This window comes from Mchenga conophoros, linkage group LG20 (assembly GCF_057382185.1).
Source record: "Mchenga conophoros isolate Kocher_MC1m ecotype Shallow Benthic linkage group LG20, M_conophoros_male_GT1.1, whole genome shotgun sequence".
Taxonomy (NCBI): domain Eukaryota; kingdom Metazoa; phylum Chordata; class Actinopteri; order Cichliformes; family Cichlidae; genus Mchenga; species Mchenga conophoros.
Window position 1 is genome coordinate 29,153,919 of NC_140545.1, and position 21,572 is coordinate 29,175,490.

At 38.8% G+C, this 21,572-nt stretch overlaps 1 long non-coding RNA gene across 1 annotated transcript; it reads right to left on the reverse strand.

Annotated features, from left to right (window-relative positions):
• Positions 1-1,386: 1,386 nt before the first annotated feature.
• Positions 1,387-9,055, reverse strand: LOC146551044 (uncharacterized). The gene is made up of 2 exons (XR_014890102.1): positions 8,684-9,055; positions 1,387-8,554 (listed from the first exon to the last, which is right to left on the reverse strand). It is a non-coding gene; the product is annotated as an uncharacterized LOC146551044 (long non-coding RNA).
• Between the last annotated feature and the right edge of the window lie 12,517 nt (positions 9,056-21,572).

Below are 21,572 nucleotides of genomic sequence, written 5' to 3' on the forward strand. Positions count from 1 at the left end.
AATTATTATATATTAAGCATTTTTTTTGCTCTTTTTTTTTTAAATTCTTTTTGCTAATAATGGACTCAATTTTATTATCAACTTCAAAGACCTATTAAACCTTTAAACCATTAAATCCAGGAAATTAGATGCCCGTAAATGTACGACACCCTCTTTATGGCTAGTATCCCCAAATATTTAATAATCCTTTCTAAAAGTACACAAATTTTGTTCTTTTCAATTAAATATTGCATGTTTAATGTATTCTTGAGCAGGTAAAAATTCCACTAAATTAGTTTTTGCATATTTTTAAGTATAATCAAATTTTTATAGTTTGCGAGTACTTTTAATTTGGAGATTTTGCCACTTGATTTGAAGTTTGGATAGTGCTTTATAGTAATTTGTAAATGTTTTGAACTCATCTGGCTTCTTAATAATTTAATAAAAAATTAACAAGCCATGTAATAATTTGAAAACCACTAGGGACCACTTATGAAAAAGTAATTCCTTTTTTACTTAAAGGAATTTAGGATTTATGTCTGTCAAGTCATTTGTTCTGGCATAAGTCACCATTTTGATATATCTTCCTGTGACTTTAAAGTCTGTCAGCTAGTTAGATACATTTTTGCACTGCTAGTGTTTGCTGCTTGAATTAGTCAGTTTATCATATAAACACATGCAGTGCCTTTCAAACTTTTAATTACACTGTTCATTTTGTGCATTAGTAAGAGAATCTTTTATATTGAATTATCCTGGGAAAAAACAAAAATGTTTGTATTTTCTCATGCACTTTCTTTCATTTCCTTATCACGTTTAGATTCTTCAAGATCACAAGCACCATCTTTGACATGTAAGTAACTTTCATATTATTTGTATTACTTATTATTATTATTATTTTTGAAAAGTGATGGTCTTTGGGGTATCCTTTTTTTTTTTTTACTGGTATTCAGTACATATATTTATTTAGGCACAGGAGGCAATGATCTATTTTAAAATTTAACATTTATTTAAATTTCCATCTTTTATGCTAACAATAATGCCAACAGTGTTCTCTTCACTTGTCCCACAACTCTGACAGTTTTGGTCCTCTGCTCTCCTCACAATTGGCTGATTTCCATCTGAGCTGCTACTGTCAACTGCATTAAACTGATTTTACATTACCTTGTTATTCTAATCTTTATCTGCGTTTTGGACTCCAAACATTCACACCTGCTGTTAGTAACCAGAGCTCACAAGAGTGTAAGGCGTGTAGTTGAAGGATATAAAAAAAACAACAACAGCAATAGAATAATATTAAACACAAAGTGAACCCGTCTTCCTTCATGAAATAGGTTCTTTTAGATGTTAAGGAGGAATTGACTTAACCAGGCTGGCGGAGAATGAAGACAACCGGACACCTGCAGCAGATGGGGGAATCAGTGAACTTTTATTGAGACAGAGACAACCTCTCAAAAACAGCTCACATCAAGAGATTCCCAATATTTGCTGTGAGGATGGGTATATATTCTCTAAAACTTACAGGAGGGGGTTGTGAGGAAAGTGCTGCATTAGCAGAAAAACAACTCCATAAAAGGAAAGCGGCCTTGGGTGTTCTAGTCTCTTCGCTTGCAGATATCTTTCGCCTGCAGGATGAGGCGATCGCTTCTTATCGCTCTCAAGGCCAAAGTCGTGAGCACATTTTTATTACACAGTTGCACAGTAACTTTAAAGCTGAACAATATTTAAAGCTGAATAATGTTTGATTCAGATTATATTTTCTTCAAATCCCCCTTTTGACCCATCTTAAATGGGTCAACAAACAAAAATAAGTAACATTCAAAGGAACACAGAGACGTGTCGAAGCCTGGCTCGAAAAACTCCTCGGGTCTTATCATTTGTCTTTATCTGTCATTGCAGATGAGGAGAAAAGAGTCCAGGCACCACCCTGCCCAGGGGTCGGCTGCAAGCAGTCTCGGTTCCCGATGAAAGCAGTAACAGCTGTCCTGCACACACGGATACAACGAGTTAGTGCAACCAGGGTAGTGACACAAAATTAACAGTTCCTGTAACCCAGTAACCAAAAAACATAAGTAATGATAAAAATGTGGAGAGTACAAAGTATACTATAATAATGAGAGATATAAACGTGAAAATGTGAAAGAATAAATCAACCGTAAAATAAACTCAGAACGGTAACTGCTAAGGACATTCAGAAGTGAATATGGTAAAACGTGAGGAAGGGGTGTGGAATAAAACAATTCATATCCAGTGGTGGGAGTACACATTCGCTCAGGCTTAAGTCCGGAGACCCTGAGAACATCGCTTAACCCTCACAACCCGACCAGACACAGTTCAACCAGATATATCCTTCAAGAGGAAGTGGGTGAGGGAAACAATCAATAACAAGCCTAATACAAAACACCACAGAGAAACAACCATTCTAGAAGCATTTAAACAAGAGAAAGACGATAATGTTCGTCACCCTCACGATCAGAGTTTTCATCATCCGTTGGCGAGGAGGTAACCGTGTCTCGTTTCTTTCTAAATGGATCGGGCGTGGGCAAAACTGGAGAGGAAGTGGTGGGCAAGACCCTAGGGGCTACATTTGTCAGATTGGGACTGTCAGAAGGGGGCGAAGCTTTTGAACTTGAAGGTGTCAGAAGTGTCGGGGGCCCTTCACAGATCAGGATTATGCCAATGGGAATGAGACCCAGGGCCAGGAAGCAAACAAAGACGCAACATCTTTGCCTGCCTGTCATTTCAGGGGGAAAGGGCCAAGACATGTTTACTTAGCTTGGATGTCGTCTAATAGAGGATGATGGGGCAGAGAAAGGTGGTCCAGTTCCCCCCACCTCGCCAAGGGCGTGTTCTAGGAGTTAAAGAGCAACAACCTGCAATCTGTACCAAAAAATCTTCATAGTCCCACCGGAAAATCATAAGAGTAATAAACGATTCAGCTCAACAGACAAGTATCATGTTCAGGTTTCTCCAATCATTAAATCACTATTATTGCCACAATTTGCTTTATTCACCCTTTGGGCAATGTTATTCCAAGAGAGAGAGAGAGAGAGAGAGAGAGAGAGAGAGAGAGAGAGAGAGAGCGAGAGAGAGAGAGAGAGAGAGAGAGAGAGAGAGAGAGAGAGAGCCCCTAATGGCCAGTTAGTGGGCTCTAGGTCAAACTGTCCCCAAATTTGTTATTTGTTATTATTACTTGTTTTCATGTCACTTGTCTGTTTTCTACTGCACCCCTCTCACCAAAGCAAAGCAAACATTAGCAGCACATTGACCGTAGTCAGGCATCCTCATTCCATAGGTGCTATAAAACATTTCCTGTAAAAGAATCACAGTTTTCAAGACAGGGTGTGTCTCCCCCAACACTCTCACCAGAATACAGTGTAATAGCATCCCCAACTCCTAACCCATAAACACCGTTTCTTCACACATCCGCCCAGAAATCCTGTAATAGAAAAACATTAAAACTGTAACCCTGTAGGGAAGAAAATGTAAATGGTAACGCTGCGCAGTTACCTCTGTAAGCAACACAAGACACAAAAATGGCATTTACAGGTTCACTCATCCTCGAATATTTTGTCATCCTTCTACTCCTGTAAAAGAAACCCACATAAATTCATCCACCCTTTTATCCTATCTAGGTGGAGGTGGTTAACCTTGAGTCATGGTCAAGTCTTGTCATCTTTTACCAGTCAGTCCGTTTGTTTTTATTCCCAGTCTTTCATCCATTCATCCGTTCTTTGCTGATAGTGAAACCTGTCGTCGCATCTAGTTTCCACACTCAGCAAAATGACGTCATCTCAAAAAGAAACAAGAACTTGAGTTTGGATTACCTCGCTGAATCCTTTTTTAAACAGGGACTCTCGTTTCTAATTGTCCCCACAAGTGTTTCCTCCAGAACCCATTTCAATGCGGAGAAACTCACTTACAACAATTTTCTCGCCGACGTGTAATGCTTGTAATTTCCGATGTGCAGATCTGCTTAAAGAAAAGATTCACAAACAAAAATCAGTAAATATAAAACAAAATAAAATGAAAAATAACAAAAACAAAATGCAGACGCCCGGGTCTTAGGACTTGTCACTGAATATTCTTCCCATCAATAAAAATACCAACCTAAACCTACACAGAGTCAAATCAACACCACCTCAACCTTTTCATATTCATAAACCTATATGTTTTGCGTTCGTGAAACAAAATTGAACCATTAAGTAAGTTGAGCTCTTGAAATGTTTTAATTCTCTTAATTCTGCCAGTTTATTTCAACACTTATTCAATGACTTTTATTCAACTGCTACTTGGTCACTCGACTTTTACCTGTTCAAATTGCCTAGGGTTCAACAAAGTCTAGATCCCCGTTATCATGAAACTTGAACGGTGTACGATGATTTACTTACAGTAATTTAGAATCATCACTCAACCTAGCTCTACTACTGGCACTGCGTGACTTTTCTCACACTGGAAACCAGAATTTAGTACAGAACTTTAATGCCTCAGGCAATCGCGTTCAAGGGCTGCCCCCCCTTCTCTTCTTCTTTGTCCGTGTGTTCCTCCTTTATTAAATCTCCATCACAATGACGTGGCGCTCTGAAATAAAACTCACACTGTTAATTCCTCGTTTTCACTCTGCACCACTGCTCAGAGTGTTTTCTTTTCTTTTTAGTGTAGAGTAAACAATTAAGTCGAGGCCTTAAGCCCCAGATATCTCGCACGGGCATCATTTTCATAACCAAACCGCTCCGGACTCTGCTCCCCAGACCACACAAATGCCCTCTGGGCTTATTATTATAGCAAATTCTGTATTTGACTTTGTTGTGTGCAGCATTGAGCCTTTGTCAGTAAAGCATTCTTCATTGCAGCAGCTGGAGCATTGTGTGTCACTTCTTAGTAAATTAAATCAACATTTTGATTTTAGTGCATGGGTATGTATCAGTTTTTACTCCCTCAACAAGTGCATAAGTGTTCATGTGTGTGTTTCCCTTCATTCTAAGTAGGCGCATGCAGAAGTGTGTGTTCGTGTGTTGGTATATGTTTGTGTTCATCACCTTCCTGTTCTGTAGTTTAGGTAAACCAGCGGCCTGACGCATGGCCTAGGGTCCTCCCCTCCTCTTTGGGTCTGTTTTCATCCGTTGTTGCAGCTGCCTGCATCTTCTCCTTGTACCTTGACCCTTTTGCTTCTGTATGGTCCACGGCCTTCTGCAGCTCTGCTGTTCGGCTCTTCTCAGAGGTCAGCATCCTTCTGCTCACCGTCCCTTTTCCTCCGGGCTTAATGCGCGTCTCGTCACAGCTCTGTCAGCTGACGCAGCCTGGGAATTTCCCCCGTGTAGTGAAACGGGCTTTAGGTTTAGTGCTCTCCGTCTCTGCTGCATGAGATCACTCTTTTGCAGCACTGTTGACATCCTCAAGTTGTTGTTGTGAGTCCAGCTGCTGTGGCCTTCAGGGGTCAAAGGGTCAAAGATGGTCGCGGAGAGGGCAACGATGGTAGAGGGGAGGGTAGGAGTCCAGGTCAGCTTCGGCTCTCAGAAAAAACAAAAACAAAACAAAACAGGCGAACAGGAAAATGATGTTGTGTTGGCTGTGCTGTGTTGGCTGTGTTATCCCGAGAGGGGAGAAACAACGAGATCTCGTCTCCCCCCTTTTTTGTTTTTGTTTTTTTTTTTTTTTTTTTCACCATATAATCAACTCATAACCCCTCAAGTTGACAGGACAACACAGGTACGTGTTAAAATTCTTAAGATCCTGTTTAGAAACCTAAAAAGGAATTTCCTATCATTCAGTAGTCATTTGTCTTAAACAATCAACAAAAACATGTCCCAAGTCGACCCTTTTAACCACTAAATTTGTCGTGTCCTCACTTAATCCTCAGACCAGTGTCTTTGTCTTTTGACGTTACGTTGTTGTCCTGCAACCCAAAGCGTTTAATTGTCAGTAATGTATAAACTATATCATTTAAAAACAGGTGTATGTTAAGTGTCGCTACTTTAACCTTGCATGTACGTGCACATGTATGTAAGCTGTTTCTTCATTGCATGTATGGGTGCGTCTGTATATGGGTTACTTTAACTTTTTCTCAAACGAGGCATTTCTCTAACACGCACATGTGTCTGTTCCTCACCCTTCTCATATCTTTCTCTGGTTGTGTGTGGTTTTATTTGTTTCAGTGATTTACCAGGAACATCTTTTCCTTTTCTCCATGTCTTCCGCCAGAGGTTAACACTGGTGAGATTCAGGGACACAGCACCCAGAGCAGTTCAGCAAGAAAAACCCGCCTCAAACTACATTCTCTCTTTTTTGTTTTACCGGGAGGGGTGAGGACAACTCTGGTGTCCAGCCGTGAATTTTAGCCAAAGCTTGGCCTGTCTTCTGCTGCCGTACTCAGGCTTCCAGGTTAAGAAAAAACACCTGTATGAAGACACTAAACATACATTTAGTATTTGTATAAACATAACTGCCTAAATCATTGAACTCTTGAGGAGGGTGTATTTCAGAATCAGAATCAAAATCAAAAACTTTATTGTCATTGTCATGAGACCGACGACATTAAGAATGGTCCCCGATCATTGCATCATCCCTAGTAATATCAAATATAAAAAAAACATAAAATTCAATCAATAAAATAGATAGAATACTTAAAATACTAAGTATTCCCACCGTCATGCTTCAGACCGTGCATAGATTAACACAAGAGTGGCATGGTGGACATTTTTGTAGTATTCAGATGTGTTATTGCAGTTGGATAACAGCTGTGTTTGAGTCTATTAGTCCTTGCTCTGATTGCCCTGTACCGTCTGCCTTAGGGCAACAGTTCGAACAGGGAGTGGCCAGGATGTGAGGTGTCTTTTATGATGTTTTGGGCCTTTTTAAAACAGTGGGCGTTGTTTGACTCTTTACTAACTTTAAAACCCCACCATAACAATTTCTCACTGACAAACTTCTATGCATCCATTTAAACATGCGAAGCCAGCACAAAATCACACACATACCCCTACAGCAAAGCTTTAACATAACCACAATGCAACTCCTCCCTTAAACGGGAGAAATCACCCTGAATCAACCAACTCTATATAAAACGTCAAACAAAGATAAACCACAAACATTTCTACACTTCTGTGTCTTCCACGCAGCACAATAGGCAGAAAAACACCGATTACTCACAGTCTACAACAAAAGAAAAACCTGCTCTTTTCACAACTCTCACAGCTAAAGTCAAAACTCTTACCCAGTGCCTCTGAAATAATAAAAAAATCATCAAATACTCGATTACTCTTTTCACTCGCTCCCTCTCACTCCCTTCTTCCTCATACAGCATACACGCTCGCTCCCGCGGACCCGCTCGGCCCCGCGGGCTCACTCGGCCCCCACCTTTTTCCTCTCACAGAGACAGAGAGAGAGACCCTTTTCCTTTTTTTTATTTCTCCAGCACACATACACACACAGAATCCCAACTGAGAGAAAGAGGGAGAGAAGAGAAAAGAGTTGTAGAGAGGAAGTTTTTTAGCAGGAGTTTCAGATCTAACAGATTTATACAACTTATTTACACACACCGGTAATTTATGTTCTATTTATTGATTTTAAAGGAGAATTTGGGCCAGCTGGGTTTCTGCCTCTGTTAGGCACTAACAGCTGGGGCGCTGCTTTAAAGGTGAGTCAGCACTGAAATATCCCTTCAGGTGTTACCAGGCTTCTACCAAACCGGAGTCTGGCGGGTAACCTTGCCTAGAGCTTCCTGATAGGGGTGCTAGTTGGTTGTCACCTTGTTCACACGTCTCATTCACACTTCATACATTACCTGCAGTCACTCATTACCCTCCTTATGTATGTAATAAATGTGTAAAAAAAAAATTCTATGTGTGGTGTATTATTTTAACCAAAAGAGGAACCTAGTTCCTTTAATTGTGTAATCTGTGAACAACGGAGAACCAACTGTCCTGCCCAGTGTTCCACAGCAAGCATTCAGCGTGTATTTATGTGTGTCCAATATCAAACAGAACATCAAAACATTTAAAACACTAAAATCATCGGGGTTTTAAGAAGAGATCCGTTTTCTCCTATTGATCAAAGGGACCCCTCCTTTGGACTCCAACCAGTACTTTTCCTTTTTAAGTTTTAGAGGATCTTTTCTAATAAAGTCCTCTGGGCCTTCCTAACCCTTCTGTAGTTTAGAGAATATTACTAAAAAATATTCTCAAGGCCTTTAACCTTTTAATTTGTTTAGAAAGGCGTTACTAATAAACCCTTTCAAGGTCCCAGACCTGCACTGAGGTATTTATCCGACACCGGAAAGCAACCTGTCGGCTGCAACCGTGGTCAGACCTCAGTTCACTCTTATCTTTATTCACTTATTTCTTATTCACTTATCTCTTATTCACTTGTCTGATTCTCAGCAAGCCTTAAGTAAGCCAGACAATTTTGGTTATGAATTACTAGGAGTTTGGACACTAAGTATTTTTATAATGTTCAATATAGCAGAAATAAAAGGTCTGCTTACCTTGTTTTTGTGTGCACACAGCTTTTGTCCAAACTCCGTTCACTCAGACCACGGCTGATGTCCTCCCCCCCGTTCCAGTTTGGCCTGGAGCGGATCCTGTTCGTGACGCCAATTGAAGGATATAAAAAAAACAACAACAGCAATAGAATAATATTAAACACAAAGTGAACCCGTCTTCCTTCATGAAATAGGTTCTTTTAGATGTTAAGGAGGAATTGACTTAACCAGGCTGGCGGAGAATGAAGACAACCGGACACCTGCAGCAGATGGGGGAATCAGTGAACTTTTATTGAGACAGAGACAACCTCTCAAAAACAGCTCACATCAAGAGATTCCCAATATTTGCTGTGAGGATGGGTATATATTCTCTAAAACTTACAGGAGGGGGTTGTGAGGAAAGTGCTGCATTAGCAGAAAAACAACTCCATAAAAGGAAAGCGGCCTTGGGTGTTCTAGTCTCTTCGCTTGCAGATATCTTTCGCCTGCAGGATGAGGCGATCGCTTCTTATCGCTCTCAAGGCCAAAGTCGTGAGCACATTTTTATTACACAGTTGCACAGTAACTTTAAAGCTGAACAATATTTAAAGCTGAATAATGTTTGATTCAGATTATATTTTCTTCATAGTTCAATAAAGTGATCGATGTGTTCACTAGCTGATTTCAATAAACCGGTAACTTATCAAATCCATATTTTATAGGAAGTACATTACTGATAAAAGTGGTAATAAACACGGTAACCAATAAAAATTTAAATTTCCTGTTATAAAAAAAATACTGCTGTGAGCTGGTTTTCTAACACCAGGTGTGAACATCTACAGTCTTTAAGCGCTGGTAAAGATTTAAAAGTAAAAGCATTCAATAACATAACATTAAACACTAAATTAGTTTGATGGTGTTGACTGCAGCAGCTCAATGTTAATCAGCTGATGGTGATGGAAGCAGATGAGCGTTTTTCATCATGGTTGTTAGTGATGTGTTGGTCAAAACGAAACGGCTCTTAGAGCCGACTCTTTGAAGTGAACGACACAAGCGTGTTTTTTTTCTCTCTCTCACCCTCTCTCTCGCACTTTTTTCCCCGCTTCACTCTGCACCCGAGCCTTGTGCTTTGCGATGGGAAGAGGGGGGAGGGGCGGTTGTTACACATGCAGTAGCACAGTAACAGAGCAGGAGGGAGAGAGAGAGAAAGAGAGCCAGGGACAACAACGTCACATTAGAAAGGTATAGTAATCATCCACAACTATTTTCAATTGCAGATGATAAAGAATTCAGAAAGTTTATTCATGCAGGCCCATATGACAGAGAATGTGCATCTTCTTTTTGTTTCATATTTTAATTTATATTGGTGTTGTGGTTTGCAGTGTTTTGTGTTGTTTCACTTTAAATTTGTTTAAAAGGAAAAAGCTAAAAATTTAAATAGTTAAAAGTTGAAATGTAAATAGTTGTTTTTTTGTATTATATGATTTATTTATTAAATTTTATGTGGAGAGAATAAATAAAAGTATATTTACGGTGCCCGCTAGAGACAAAGCACATACAAACCCCAAAACACGTAAAAACTCCATAGCACGTACAAACTCCAAAGCACGTACAAAACACAACAGAAGTGCTCCAGGATGCTAGGGCACAGTGTTGAGATTTTGTTACCTAGTGGCTACACAAGCCAGGAAGTACCAATGACCGGATTTGGTGTGTGGTAGTAACAGGTAAATGAACAGTTTTTGGAATTTTTTATGAATATATATGAGTGCTTGTGTATAAATACACAAACAATACACATATGATTTCAATTTTGTAAATTAAGTGATCTAGATAGCTCTGTTTTGGAAGTTCAGTTGACGCTAGAAATGGGTTTTGGAGTTTGTACATGCTTTGTCTCTAGGGGCCACCATATATATTTATATATAAACATATATAAATAAAACCACGTTTCTTTTTTTACATTAGTAATTCCTTTTGTTCATAATTTTATATTGTTGTTAATAATTAATTAATTAAAGCAGCAAAACAACCTGAAGAGCCGGTTGGGAGCCGAAAGAGCCGGCTTTCTAAAAAGAGACGAAAATCCCATCACTAGTTGTGCAATATGCTGGTATTGATATGATCAAAAATGAACTGAGTTGTTTCGAGTCTGCTGTGTAAAAGGGAAAGGTGGCACCTCAAGCAGAAGCGATTGAAGGACACTCCCACACAGGCACCTTCAGGAGGAGGCCCTGCTAGGGCCGTAACAATCACTAAATATAAAAAATATATAGTTTTTGTATCACACAATAGTGATTATTGTTCTTGTGTTTCTTTATTCCTCAAGACCTCCCAAAACAACATGACTGTAAGGAAGAGGAGGATCTGGATGAGCAGCAGGTCTGTAACCAGGAGAGGAACTCCAGTCTGGACCAAGAGGACCCAGAGACTCCGCAGATTAAAGAAGATTTGCTGACTTATCAACATTCAAAAAACACAAGAGAATTCACACAGGTGAGAAGCCGTATTCTTGTAGCACCTGTGAGAAAAGATTTGCTACCTCATCAACATTCAAAACACACATGAGAATTCACACAGGTGAAAAGCTGTATTTTTGTAACACCTGTGGGAAAAGATTTGTTGAGAGGAACAAATTAAAGAAGCACATGAGAATTCATACTGATTAAAATGTGGGACCGCTGTGAGTCATCGCTGAACACCTGAGGGAAAAGATGGTCCATATTCAATCAGTATTTTTCTATCTAGAGCAGTAAAGAACTCTCAGCGTTGTTTTTTCAGTTTATTACGTTATTCTATTAATTGTTTCAGGGAAACTTACATCTTACATTTCACGAAAGTTAGAGTTCTTTATGAAAGCACAGACACTGCTGCTTCACCCTCCTATCTCCCCTACTCTGAAGATAACCGTATTGTGAAGAAGCAGCATAGCTTGAACTAAGTTGTCACATGCAACGTGGGGTTTTTTCTTTCCTTTTTTTTTTTTTTTTTTTTTTCTTTCCTGCTTCCTCTCTCGGCCACATTGTTTATGCTGCCGTTGACAGGACAACCAACTGCTGGACATCCAGGAGGATGTTAAAATTCAACATATCTCTCCTGACAGCTTGTAACGTTGCAGAAAGGAGACTTTTGTGTTTTTTCAATGTGTTGGTGACTGCATAAAACACAAGTTAAGAGAATAAAAGGATATGGTTTAGCTAGCAATCATTTTTGCAAGCTATAATTTTATAGTTAGCTAATTTAGTTGGCTAATTTACCAGCCGCATAAGCCCTGGGAGTTTTTGTGTTTCAATAACATTAAAATCAAATGAAGGTTCCTCCATTATTCAAATTCCTACTGATGCTAAATAAAGTTGACCCTGATGGATAAATTCCATGGCTGTTCCCTTTCATGAGTGAGTGATATTGGTTTTTGGTGTCTTCTCCCTGTCGTATGATGAGGGTAGAGCTGTACATTTTAGTTAGAACATGGTTTATCATATTTAGGTTGAAACTAACTTGCTAAATTCATGTGAACTTCTAACTCCACTGAACTTGGTGAAGTCCTTATTGTAACACCTCTGAGAACAGCTGCACATTGAAAGACCGTTTTTAACTCTCAGAGGTGCCTCAGTTGCTTTGACTGTGGGGACTGAAGGAGCATCTGGATCTGGAAACTTCAAACAACATCAAACAAACAACTTCAGACAGGACAACAAATCTTTCAGCCAGGTATTGCCCCTTGGTAGCATAAGAAAGAATGCAGCTTTAAGACACTTCTGTGTCAGCTTCACTATTAAAAACCTAAAACACATCCATCTTTAATACGATCTATTATTGTTACCGATATAACGTCTGAAGCAAGAGAATCACTTACATTTTAAATGAAGCAAATGTGAAAATCAACCATAAATTAAATTATATAATAAAACAATATCTAAAAAGAGCTTCTTGCATTATTTTAATAGTCAAGATCAGCGCCTCTTAAAACTTAGAAAGAAAAATCTAAGACCAAACCACATCAACACAGACAAATTCAGCGTTTATTCTGATCTCAGTGCAGCTCCTACAAGCAAATATAACGTTTTCAATCCAGCTGCTGATTAAACTGAATAAAACTTGTCATAATAAAACTTTTTGCAAAGCACTTGACAGCAGTCAGACACTTTTCTTTTTCCCTGCCATGTTTTCTTTACAGCCCAGGTTTTACTGCTCAGGAAAAACAACTCTAAGGGGAAGCCTTTGTTACTCAGTGAGAAGTCAAGACTAGGGTTATTTTTTAAGCTCATTTAAAATACCTGCTGTACAGGCTATAAAAAAATGTACATTTATGATCACTATATCAACAAACATGCACAGAAATACACAATAAAAACATAACACTCAATAAAACAGCTGAAACAGCTAAAGCTGAAAGCCAGTCAGAGTAAACTGATTTCTAACAGAGTCTTAAAATGATCAGACACCTGTTATGTTAATCGGGGAGGTTATCCTAAAGATTAGTGGCAGCCACCAAAAAGACTCTGCCACCATGTTCACGAGATACTAGACATATTTCTTTGGCTGAATGTGATTGTGCTGCTGATTTTTGCTGGATGTTTCACAGATGTGCTGAGCAGGCTCACTTTGACTTAAGCTACCACTGTACTGATTCTTTGGTAAGTGTTGTGTTTCCAGGTGCTGAATTGTACTATATGCTGTTTAGCCAACAGAAAGCTGAATTTCATTTAAAATACACTTAATGACAAAAGATACTTGACTGTTGATTTGGTTTACCATTAATAATCCTGGAAGTTAGACGACCTCTGGAAGGTGGACTAGCTTTAGATGAAAACCATACTCAGGTCTCTCCACTTATGCTTATTTTTAACAGTGGACGTCTTTCAGGATCTTTCTCCACCAACCAACATGGAATCTACTGCCTTCATCAGATGCTGCTCTCCGCATAGTTTCATTTGCCTTTCATGATAAAAGTGACCACTCCATGAGAACCATGAAATACTCTTCAGCGTGTGACACAAATTTCCCTCTTGAATTCACAATGTGTAGTTTCATAAGCATTATATGTCTAAATGATGCAACACAGATACTCATTTTTTCTTGAGCCACAAGCATGTCTGCAAGAAAAATGTCATCTTACCTTTCTCTCGTTGAGCAGGCATTTCAACTCTACTAAGTTAGGAAAATAAGTGAAAAAGACCAAACAATTGATCCAGGGCAGGCAAAGGCTCTTCCATGCTCACGAACAAGAGAGTGTAAGGTGAAGATAAGGGTTATTTGAAATCAGCAAAGCTTCCAGAAGAGCTTGTGGAAGATAGACTGAGAGAGAAAGAAAGGAGAATAATTTCTGATCATTCTTTTTCATGTCCACAGGCCTCAACATCCAGGGAGAAACCCATGACAGCACGGAGGACTCATGCACGGCCCTGAAGCTTTACAGGAAGTTCCTGGAACTGTTTCAGGAAGGAGAGAATCATTACGGGACGAAGGTCTGACACAGTCTGACTTACACTTCAGCTGCCATCTTGTTTTTAAAAATGGCTGCCCTCCAGGAAAAGTAACATACCTGTATTTAGTCAAAGGAGCTTGCAAAGAAAAGCGTCTGGACTTCTTTAAGTTGCTTGAAGACGTTTCACCTCTCATCCGAGAAGCTTCTTCAGTTCTAAGGTCAAATGGTGGAGAGTCCCAGATATAAACCTAGTGGGACTAACCCCCCACAGAGGGACAAAAGGACCCCCTGATGATCCTCTAAATGCCTGAGCCAAGGTGTGAAACTGGGTGTGGGTCCCAATCAGCCAGAGTTTCGGGTGAGTTCATTGTGAAACCTGGCCCCACCTTATCATGCGAATTCCTGAGATCAGATGGCCCAGGATGTGAGTGGGTGTTGGATATTCACAGACGTGGACTACAGCTTTCTTGGCTGCTGCCTCAAAGCACATTGTGCGCTTTCTATCTTGCGTGCTGCACATTATCGTTTATTATTTAGTAAGTACTGATATCTACTGCTAGCTAGTTTATTGTGATGGTGCTTTTTTTTTTATTATGTTGCTCTTTGTTGTTTGCTTTCTCTTCTGTTTTTTTTCTCCATACAGGTGACCCAGGTGTTTTTTTTTTGTTTGTTTGGGGTTTTTTTTCTTTCTTCCCCCCGTCTCTTCTCCCCTTTGGTTTTCTTTCTCTCCCTCTCTTTCTTTCATTCTTTCTCCCTGTCCTATCCCCCAGTCATGTCTGTCCCTTTTGTAGCAACTGAAAATAAAATAAATTCATAATTATAATAAAGGTCAATCAAATGGACCAATATGGCAAGGCCATGATGATCCACTTGGTAAAATAAATCTGCTTGGCATCTTTCTTAAGGCCAATTAAGACAACAATTCTGATGGCTATAGATCCAAACGGGACAAAAAATAAATAAATAAATAAAAAAGGATGTGAGTGGGCGTTAACACATCTGGGAAGGGATCTCAAAACTGGATTATAGATGGCAGAGAGTTGGTGTCGTAAACCCCCGCCTCTGTTCAAAGATGGTCGCTCACAGTGGACATAGATGGCTTTTTTTTTTTTTTTTTTTTTTTTTTTTAAATGACATCAGAAACAGCAGTATGCGACATTACGTGATGGCAGAGCTTCAGTTCATCCTTTGTCATTTTTTTTTTTTTTTTTAATAAATAGGACAGGGGGAATGAATGAGAGAAAGAGGGGGAGAGAAAGAAAGAAAACCAAAGGGGAGAAGAGACGGTGAGAAGGCGGGGGGAAGAGAGAGAAAAAAAAAAAAGAACTCCTGGGTCACCTGTATGGAGAAAAAAAAACAAATTGTGTTTTACCTACTCCTGGTCGTCCTGTAGGCCCGTGGATCCTCCTGCTCCTGTGTCTCCTGGAAGAGCTGGTAGAGGATGAAGTGATTCCATCTCTGGATTAAGCGACCTAGCTTGACTGTTCCTGTCGTCTCCTCATAGTTTTTAACAAGTTTTTTCTAGTTTGATGTCTTTAGTGTGATGATGTTATTCTGATGTGAATAACTTTTTTATTTATGCTCTTTTATAAATTAATATTTTATGCGTATATACATGCCTTGTTAGTTTCTTACTTCATGATATACAAGAAAACATTGACAACTGTGATTAATAAAGAATTGTCTAGCAGACCAACCACTTATTAGATCAGAACTTTTAAACTTACTGACAACTGGGCTGAATTAACCACCCTGCTCGCATTTCTGTTGTTTTTAACAGAGGCAGCCCAGTTACTGTTTTTAAACTGTTCTTGTTTTTTTTCAATCCCTCCTTTACGTTCAGGCTGCCCAGACATCCACTGCATGTCTTCCTGTTGCAGGTGTTTGGAGCCTGACAGGAAGGGCATGGTTTGGTTTTTGGCATTGTCATTTCTGCAAATGAAAATGGAACATGTAGGGATTATTTCAGGTCTGTTTTGGTGAAATGATTACAAAAATAATTTATGACCAAAGAAATAACTTATATTACGAGGCAGTATTACACCATATTTAGAAAAAAAATCAATTACGAGATTAAAGTCGTTAATATTGAGTTAATTACGTGAATAGGGTTAAAAAAAACTGAATTGATTACAGAAAAGATACATTACTAAAATCGAGCAGCACTAACATTAGCTGGGTGGCCAAGCAAGTGTCTTACACATGAGAATACATCACCAAAAAAAATTAAATAAACTTTTGCAGAAGTAGTTCTCTTGGTACACAGACTGCTCTGTGAAAACATTTCAAGTTTAATATCAGTTTAACATGCAAATTACCCACAGTTTGTTACAACTTACTTAGCTAGGATCTGCCTCGTGTCGAGTCGAAAGATTCGCTGCAGGACCGTGAGTTGAAAGATACATTTACTACGACTCCCAAGATGCATTGCAGTAAAAACCATCCAATCGCCTTGCTTAAGATCTGTTGACATGTCACTAAAGGCGCGCTGTAGATAAATATTGCAATTTGTAAAAAATAAAATAAAAAAATAAAAATTGCAATTTGTAATTACATAATTAAACACTGGGCCAGTTTATTTTCGTATTATCGCTGGTTATTATTTTAGAGTAAATAAAGGAATAACGGGTAGCACCAAGCTGTTGTTATCTTCATTTCCATAGCAACGGCGTTTGAGGATTATGGGTAGTGTGCAGTTACGGGATTAGTGCGCCGTCTGCATAAATTGGTCTGATTGGTTGGAGCCGAGCGCATCCAAAACTAACAGTGGTGGAGTGGTGGATGAATCTATAAATGTGTTTTACGTGTGAAATGAAAATAATAAACCTAACAAAGGATTATATACGTTAAATCTGCGCACTTTCAGCTCGTGAATCACTTTGGAAAACACTGTGTGATGGCCACAACATGAAGCGATTTTATTGTTGAATTATCAGTGATACTTTCATGTGTTTTTGTTGAGAAATGTTAACGATGTCATTAAAAGAAAGCATTCAATTGGGGGGGGAAACCCTAAGCATTTATTAAACCTCATGTTTTCCTTTAAACGTTTTATTTTGCTTTATATTTTAGTGATACTCTGGTAGAGAGGCTCTTATACTGTTAATTCAGCATATACTAAAAAAAAATAAAAGCCTTTAAAAGCCTATTTCTGGACAATTATTATTTTATAATTATATAATTATATAATCAACTATTTTGCAATACTTCCAATCAACACACATCAAAAGAAAAGCTTGTGATGGCATCACATGAGATAACTTAAAGCTCAAAGGCTGTTCCATTGACATGTAACCAATCACTTCAAAGCACAAAACCTCTAATGTCATAGTCTTTTTGTGTGTGTGTGTGTGTGTGTGTCCTGTCTGGCACTGTAGCAATCAGAATTATTGTCTGAAGGCCAAGAAAAATGCCCAACAGATTTACTTTCCCAAGTGGGCCTTTTGCTATACTGGTCCACTTGATTGTCATAGTTTATTTGATCTTTATTACTTATTTTTATTCTAAGTTATTGTAATCAGGCCAGACTCGTGGACGGGAAAGAAAAACAAAAAGAAAAGTTCAGAAGAAAGTTAACAGAAGGAGAGGGAAAGAAAAGGGAGAAAAGAGATAGAGAGAAAAGACAATGAAAATCTGCTTCATCACCTTTGTCTTTGTGTCCTTTTTTTTCTCTTTTTCTTTTCCTGGATCACCTGTTGAGAAAGAAAAAAGAAAAGAAGCAGAAGAAGACTAGAGCAATAGAATAAACAACATCACGATGATCTATGGGAATATAACAGTAAATACTAAATGTTAAACATTACTGTGCAGCACGTAAGATCGACAGCGCACAGTGTGCTTTAAGGTAGGAGCCAAAAAGGGTGTAGTTTGTGTGTATGAGCACCCGTGTGTACACCTGTGAGCATGAGCGCGCTTGTATTTAAAAGGTTCCATGTAATGATCTGTTAGAGGGTGTGGGGGGGCCACAGCCCCGTCCACCAGGGCATGAAGCAGGTATGGAGGAGATCAAAACTCCAGACATCCAGAGGCCCTCAGAACACAAGAGACCAAGGAAGACTAAAAGAGGGGCTGCAGCACCACTATTCCAGAAAGAGCTGAGGAGAGTCCCAGATGAGGGGTCACTCAACAGCCGCGGAGCATAAGCTGTTGAGTGTTCATATAGATTTTAAATAACATACCAGTTGATACTGACATATTTTTGTTACATTTGCAGTGTTGTGGTGTTATATTCTCATGATTCTGTTCATTTTATGAGTATATCCTTCTGCCTTGCTTCACATATTTAATGCTGCTTGGCTAGTTTTAGTCGTGCTAGCATCAGTACAGGTAGAAACAGAGAAACATCAGAGAATCTGCCATGCATCGCCCCATCTAAATACAAATGGAAAGTACGAAAATAAAAATATAGATAACTTTATTAAAGCAATCAATGTTCCCAGTGTTCCCATGGTGAAAACACATTTTTTCATATTATGTTCAAGTCAGTTGTTATCCAATTTTAAAACTATAAAATATAATAAAGTCTATTTTTAGTTTATTTTGTTAATAAATAGATTTTTTTTAGGATTTTCAGAAACACTAACGTTATACATAGCAAAATATCTGTAGCCGTATGACAGCCATGTCTAGTAGAAGTCCAAGATATTTCTACAACTCTAGCGTTAAGTTCTTCCAGTCAAACTTTTTCCCCTCACTGTAGATTTCTTGCAGTGTTTGTGTTTGTACAAAAGTGTTGCGTTTTTCAGCCCCCGCCCGCCCCCAAAATAATAATTAATAACAATAAAACCTTGCATACTTTGAGGATAAAAGTTATTTTATAAATGTAGAATGCAGAACTTTAATGAATAATAGTGAAGTTTGTTGAACTGAGTAAAAAGAAACCAACTGATAATTCAGAAGTCTTTTTGACAATCAAAAACAATAATTTTAAATTATAATATAATTAAAAAAATAATTAACACAAAGACGAAACTTAGCTTTAGCAAAGTTGCCATTTTTTTATTTAAAAAAAGTGAATTACTCTTGTTTAGAGGCTCTAGATGAACTTGGTCCTACACCCAGGCCATTTTACCCTTCTATATAGCTTCCGGAAAGTTTTCTCTGTCTTTGAGTTCTTTTGGACATGTTTTCTTTCAATTTAGAATAAGAAAAAATATTTCTTAATCGCGACATTTTTGCTCCTTCATACCAACTCGAGTGTTTTTCCCCCCTTCTTCTTCGGTGCTTAACGGCAACTGGCATCCTTTTCGGCGCATTACCCCACTATCACTTTGAGGTCACTCAATACTGTCGTACGGTGGCCCCTAGAGACAAAGCATGTATAAACTCCAAAACACTTACAAATTCCAAATAGCACGCACAAACTCCTCAACACATACAAAATCCAAAACACATGCAAACTCCAAAACACATGCAAAATCCAAGACACGTACAAGCTCCAAAACACATACAAAATCCAAAACACGTACAAAATACAAAACACGTGCAAAATCCAAAACACGTGCAAAATCCAAAACACGTGCAAACTTCAAAACACGTGCAAACTCCAAAACACGTACAAAATTCAAAACACGTACAAAATCCAAAACACATGCAAAATCCAAAACACGTACAAAATTCAAAACACGTACAAACTCCAAAACACATGCAAAATCCAAAACACGTACAAAATTCAAATGTCCCTTTTTTGTTTTCAGATTTACATTTGTGGTGGACTCAATGGCAACGAGTGTCTGCAGACAGCTGAATATTACAACCCAGAGAGCAACCAGTGGACGATGATCAGTCCCATGAACAGCCGCCGCAGCGGGATAGGTGTCATTGCATATGCGGATCATGTCTTTGCAGTAAGACCACAAAGTAGTGCTGACACTCACGTAACATACAAATCAAATCTGTAATGTGCTTTGATCAGCAAGGCTTAACACAGATTTGGCTGACACAGAATTTGGCTAACTTTGTTTTGTATTTATCAATGATCAGATTCCTATCCTGACCACAGGTTCAGAGAAGGCATTCTTACTCATTCTATGTATTAATTTAACTGATTAGTGATGTTTCTGCCTCTCTTTTTTTTTTCATGTGCCTCATTCCCAAAATGTTGTGTCTTTGATGATTTCACATTTCACTCAGTACAACAGAAATACTTATTCAAAACCAACATTGTCATCCTCATCGTTCCATAGAGGACATATGTTAGAGACAATTTCAAACTTATCCTGCAATACCTTTAGAAAAATGAGGGAATAAGCCAAGTGATTAGAACTCATCCTCTGGGGACGGTAGGCCTTTTAGCTGTAAATTTATCTTGCTATTTGCCTTAAAACCACTTATTTAGTTGTTTTGCAGCTGCACCCTTTGGTAAAAAGCAAAGATTTTAGTCTCACCTTCTGAGACACACTTCTTTATTTAGCTAGCTACCGTTTAGTATTTATTTTCTATTCAGACTAAGTCTCTATTCAAAAAAAGGAAAAGTTATCATCAGCAGAATGCAGTGACCTTACCCTGGTGCTGACCTCAGGGTCTTTGATCAGGCTTATAGGCACTTATAGCCTGTCAGGGCTACTTTAATCTGTTATAGGAAGAAAGGACTGGAACTCAATGTTCCTTTTTGGACTAAAGGCAAAAGAGCTGTGAAGACATTTATACTGAAAACACAAATACTTTTTGTCGAGGGCTATTCATCTTTGTTGATAATAGCGTGGTGTAATAGACAACAGCACTTTAATAGCTGTAGTTGAGGCTTGAGTGAAAAAAGGTCTCATACAGACTTCCACAACAGCTGGCTTCTACTTTATTTTACTTTCTCCTTTTAATTCAGAAGTCATTTTCACACACCACTGCACCCTGATCTTTTCTAGACATTCCCAACAAATGCGGGCCTGTGAAAATGCAAATACTGGGACGTTAATGGGCCTTTTTTAAACAACTTTTATGTGTAAACTCCATATAACAGCATGAGAATATGTCAGGTAGCTGTTCGCTTTATCCAGGTAAAACCCTAAACCAATCAGAGTATTTCCAGTAGTCAGATCACACCTAAGGTAAACAATTTCCTTGTATCTGCTACATATTAAGGGCAACTTTGGACAATATTGCAACTTAATTCTTCCGTCACTTTCTGGAGTATCTGTGCAAAAGCAGCTAAAGACATATAGCAGGTGCATTTTCTTACAGGGGTACGGTGAAGCTGGTTACACTTACATTCAATCATTTGAGCCACGTATTTACTTTTAGGTTGGTGGCTTCGATGGAAACAACTATCTGCGCACCGCTGAGGCTTACAACCCGCATACCAACACGTGGAACCTCGTGTTCTCTATGCTGACCCCCCGCAGCAACTTTGGCATTGAGGTAATTGATGATCGCCTCTTTGTCGTCGGGGGTTTCAACGGCTTCACCACCACTTCGGACGTCGAGTACTACACCGCTTTAACCAATGAGTGGTATGAGGCGTGCGACATGGATATTTTCCGCACAGACTTGAGCTGCTGTGTGATGTCCGGACTTTCCAACCTGACTGAGTACACCTTTCCTCGTGACTTCCTGCCACTTGAAAATGTTCTGAAATTAGCAATGGAGTCAGCAGAGTCCACGTAAAATCTTTAAAGTGCAGTACTGCCATGTGTCAACATCTGAGTCTCGAACATGAAGGACTGAAATAAATCTTTAGAGCATTAAACTGCTGGTGAACTGGACATTTTATGTATG